Source organism: Durio zibethinus, chromosome 3 (genome assembly GCF_047325235.1).
Source record: "Durio zibethinus cultivar Kanyao isolate XHJ-2024 chromosome 3, ASM4732523v1, whole genome shotgun sequence".
Taxonomy (NCBI): Eukaryota; Viridiplantae; Streptophyta; class Magnoliopsida; order Malvales; family Malvaceae; genus Durio; species Durio zibethinus.
Window position 1 is genome coordinate 38,097,580 of NC_143164.1, and position 6,000 is coordinate 38,103,579.

A 6,000-nucleotide genomic window follows, 5' to 3' on the forward strand; every position below is an offset into this window, starting at 1 on the left:
TTAATATTACAAAATTAATAATTAAGGGATTTAAAAAATAAATCTGTTTACTGAACAAGTTTAGATAATTATGACCATTTAAACAATAATTTATTTGAAATCGTTATACCCTTTTGTTTTGTCATAAAATGATTTATTCTGTTCACACAAGCTTATTTAGAATAAAATCATACAAATTTATTAATATTAAGACAATTAATAAGTAAAAGATTTAAACAATAAATCTATTTATCGAACAAGTTCAACTCATTATAACTATTTGAACAATTATTTATTTTAAATCGCTATGACTTTTTGTTTTGTCATAAAACAATTCTTTTTGTTCATTCAAGCTTATTCGGATTAAAATAATATTAATTTTTCAATAGTTAATAAGTAAAAGATTCAAAAAATAAATATGTTTACCAAATAATTTATTAATATTTTAAAATTAATGAGTAAGAGAATTAAAAAAATGAATCTATTTATCGGATAGGTTTAAACAGTTTTGACTATCTAAACAATTATCTATTCCAAAATATTATTACCTTTTGTTTTGTCGTAAAATAATTGGTTCTATTCATGCAAGCTTAATTCGAATAAAATATTAAAAATTTATTAATATTTCAAAAATTAATAGGTAAAAATTTTAAAAATTAATTTGTTTTATGAACACATTCAAATATTTAAGACTATTTGAATAATTATCTATTTCAAATCATTATGACCAGTTGTTTTGTCATAAACCAATTGTGTCTATTCAAACAAGCTTATTCGGAATAAAATAATACTAATTTATTAATACTCCAAAATTAATAAGTAAAAGATTTAAAAACTAAATCTGTTTACCAAGCAAGTTTAAATAGTTATGACTATTTGAATAATTTCTTATTTCAAATTATTTTGAATTTTTTTTCATAAAACAATTTTTTCCATTTATACAGGTTTATTCAAAATAAAATAATACTAATTTATTAATATTCTAAAATGTAATAAGTTGAAGATTTGAAAAACTAATTTGTTTATCGAATAGGTTCAACTAGTCATGTCCATTTGAACTACTATATGTTTCAAATCGTTATGATATTTTGTTTATCGTAAAATAATTGTTACTATTCATAAAAAACTATTTAGAATGAAATAATACTAATTTATTACTATTTTGAAAATTATTAAGAGATTTAAAAACTAAGTCTTTTTACCAAACCAGTTCAAATAGTTATAACTATTTGAACAATTGTTTATCTTAGATTATTATGATCTTTTGTCCTGAAGCATTTGTTTCTATTTTTCCAACCTTATTCAGAGTAAAATATTGCTAACTTAATAATATTCTAAAGTTAATAAGTAAGGATTGAAAAAACAAATGTGTCTGCCGAACCTGCTCAAATAGTTAAGACTATTATAACAATTATCTATTTCAAATCGTTTTGTCCTTTTGTTTAGACACAAAATAATTGTATCAGTTCAAAATGCTTATTTGAAACAAAATAATACTAATTTATTAACATTCAAAAAATTAATAGGCAAAAAATTAATAAAAAATTTATTTATCAAATAAGTTCAAATAGTTATGATTATTTGAACAATTATCTATTTAAAATCATTATGACCTTTTATTTTATCATAAAACAATTGTTTCAGTTCATAAAAGCTTGAACAATTATCTATTTCAAATTGTTATGAACTTTTGTGTTGTCATAAAACAATTGTTTTTCATCATACAAGCCTATTCAAAATAAAATAATACTAATTTATTAATATTTCAAAAATTAATAAGTAGAAGATTTAAAAAGTAAATCTATTTATCGAAGCAGTTCAATTAGTTTTAACTATTTGAACAATTATATATTTCAAATTGTTTTAACCCTTTGTTCTATCATAAAACAATTATTTCTATTCATATAAGCTTATTCGAAATAAAATAATACTAATGTAACAATATTCTGAAAATTAAGAACTAAGAAATTTAAAAAATAAATTTGTTTGCCAACCAGTTCAAATAGTTAAGGCTATATGCACAAATCGTTATGACCTTTTGTATTGTATTAAACAATTTTTTCAATTCTTACTAACTTATTTGGAATAAAATAAAACAAATTTATTTTATTTCAAAAATTAATTAGTAAGAGTTTTAAAAAATAATTCTATTTGTCGAACCATTTCAAATAATTTGAACAATTATCTATTTCAAATCATTATGACCTTTTGTTTTGTCACAAACAAATGTTTTTGTTCAAATAAGTTTGTTCAAAATAAAATAATATTAATTTAATAGTATTTGGAACATTAATAAGGGAATTAAAAAATAAATTTGTTTACTAAACCTATTCAACTAGTTTATTTATTTGAACAATTATTTATTTCAAATTGTTATGATTATTTATTTTATCATAAAACAATTGTTTCTATTCATACAATTTTATTTGAAATAAAGTAATGCTAATTTATTAATATTTTGAAAATTAATAAGTAATGGATTTAAAAAATGAATATGTTGGCTGACTAGTGTAAATAGTTATGACTGTTTAAATAATTATGTACTCCAAATCATTATAACATTTTGTTTTAGAATAGAACAATTATTTCTGTTCGTACAAGCTTATTTGAAATAACATAGTTCAAACTTATTAATATTCCAAAACTTAATAAGTAAAAGATTTAAAAAATGAATCTATTTACTAAACAAGTTTAAATAGTTATGACTATTTAAACAATTATCTATTTCAAATTGCTATAACCTATTGTTTTGTGATAAAACAATTCTTTCTATTCATACAAGCTTATTTCAAATAAAATAATACAAATTTATTAATATTCAAACAATTAATAAGTAAAATATTTAAAAAATAAATCTGTTTACCAAATAAGTTTAAATAGTTATAACTATTTGAATAATTGTTTATTTTAAATTGTTATGACTTTTTGTTTTGTCATAAAACAATTGTTTTTGTTCATACAAGCTTATTTTAATTAAAATAATATTAATTTATTAATATTTTGACTAATATGTAAAAGATTTTGAAAATAAATATGTTTACTAGACAAGTCCAAATAGTTATAACTAATTGAATAATTATCTATTTCAAATCATTATGACCTTTTGTTTCATTATAAAATAGTTGTATCAGATCATATAAGCTTAATCGAAATAAAATAATACTAATTTATTAATATTCTGAAAACTAATAAGTGATTTAAAAAATAAATTTGTTTACCGAATAAGTTCAAATAGTTATGACTATTTAAACAATTATCTATTTCAAATCTTTTGACCATTTGTTTTGTCATAAATAATTGTTTCTATTCCTACAAGCTTATTCCGAGTAAAATAATATAAATTTTTTAATATTCCAAATATTAATAAGTATAATTTAAAAAATAAATATGTTTTTTTAACACGTTCAAATAGTTTTAATATTTGAATAATTATCTATTTAAGATAGTTTTGACATTTTGGTTTGTCATAAACCAATTGTTTCTAGTTATACAAGCTTATTTGAAATAAAATATTATTAATTTGTGAATATTTCACAAATTAATAAGTAAATGATTTTAAAAAATAAATCTATTTACTGAATAAGCTCAAATAGTTATGATTATTTGAATAATTATTTATTTTGAATACTTTGTTTTTTGTTTTGTCATAAAACAATTGTTCTATTCATACAAATTTATTTGAAATAAAATAATATTAATTTATTAGTATTCTAAAAATTAATTGGTAGGAGATTTAAAAAATAAATTTGTTTGCTAACCAAGTTCAAATAGTCATGTCCATTTGAATAATTATCTATTTCAAATTGTTATGACCTTTTATTTTGTCGTAAAACAATTGTTTTTGTTCATACAAAATTTTTTAGAATAAAATAATACTAATTTATTATATATTTTGAAAATTAATAAGAGATTTAAAAACTAAATCTATATACTAAACTAGCTCAAATAGTTATGACTATTTGAATAATTATCTATCTCAAATCGTTATGATCTTTATTTTGTCATAGAACAATTATTTCTTTTCATATAAGCTTATTCGAATTAAGATAATATTAAATTAATAATAAAAAAATATGTTTTGTCGAACCAGTCAGATAGTTAAGACTATTAGAACAATTATCAATTTCAAATAATTTTGAGCTTTTGATTAGTCATATAATAACTGTTTCAATTCATAAAAGCTTATTCAAAACTAAAAAAATACTAACTTATTAACATTTGAAAAATTAATAAGCAAGAGATTTGAAAAAATAAAATTGTTTCCCAAACAAGTTCAAATAGTTATGGCTATTTGAACAATTATTTATTTAAAACCGTTATGACCTTTTATTTTGTCATAAAACAATTGTTTTAGTTTATAAAAGCTTATACAGAATAAAATAATACTACTTTATTAATATTTTGAAAGTTAATAAGTAAGTGATTTAAAAAATAAATCAATTTATTGAATCAATTCAAATAATTATGGTCATTTGAACAACTATCTAGTTCAAATCGTTCTTACCTTTTGTTTTGTCATAAAACAATTATTTTTCAACGTACAAGCTTATTCAAAATAAAATAATACTTATTTACTAATATTTCAAGAATTAAAAAGAGATTAAAAAATAAATCTATTTACCATACTAGTTTAAATAATTATGACTCTTTGAGCAATTATCTATTTTAAATTGTCATAACCTATTGTTTTATCACAAAACAATTGTTCCTATTCATATAAGCTTATTCGAAATAAAATAATACTAATTTAGTAATATTTTAAAAATTAATAACTAAGAGATTTAAAAAATAATTTTGTTTGTCAAACTAATTCAAACAGTTAAAATTATATGAATAATTATTTATTTTAAATTATTATGACTTTTTGTTTTGTCATCAAACAATTATTTCAGCTCATATAGGTTTATTCAGAATAAAATAAAACTAATTTATAAATATTTCAAAAATTTATAAGTAAGAAATTTAGAAAATAATTTTATTTACTGAACCAATTCAAATAATTATAACTATTTGAACAATTATCTATTTCAAATCGTTATTACTTTTTGTTTTGTCATAAAATAATTGTTTTTGTTAATATAAGTTTGCTCGAAATAAAATAACAATAATTTATTAATATTTAGAAAATTAGTTAGTAAGAGATTTAAAAAGTAAATCTATTTACTAGAACATTTCAAATAGTTTTGACTATTTGAATAATTATCTATTTCAAATGGTTATAACCTTTTATTTTGTCATCAAACAATTGGTTCTGTTCATACTATTTTATTCATAATAAAATAATTCAAATGTAAAAATATTTTGAAATACAATAACCAAGAAACTAAAAAATAAATCTAATTTGCAGAACTAATTCAAATAGTTAAGACTATATGAATGATTATCTATTTCAAATTTTTATAACCTTTTCTTCTATAATAAAACAATTGTTTTGTTCATACAAGCTTATTCTAATTAAAAAAATACTAATTTAATAATATTGCAAAAATTAAAAAGAGATTTAAAAAATAAATTTGTTTATTGAATAAGTTCAATTGGTTAAGACTATTAGAACAATTATCTATTTCAAATCATTTTGACCATTTGTTTAGTTATAAAATAATTATTTTAGTTCATACAAGTTTATTTAGAATAAATTAGTACTAATTTATTGACATTCAAAAAATTAATAAGAAAGAGAATTAAAAAAAATACTTCTATTTGCTGAACAATTTTCAAATCGTTCTAACCTTTTGTTTAGCCATAAAATAATTGTTTTAGTTTATACATGTTTATTAAAAAAAAATAATACTAATTTATTAACATTTAGAAAATTAATAAGCAAGAAATTAAAAAAAATCAATATACTGAACAAGTTCAAATAGTTATAACCATTTGAACAGTTATCTATTTAATATCATTATAACCTTATTTGAACTTGTTCGATAAATAGATTCAGTTTTTAAATAGCCATAATTATTTGAATTGATTCAATAAACAAATTTATTTTTTAAATCTCTTATTAATTTTTGAAATAAAGTA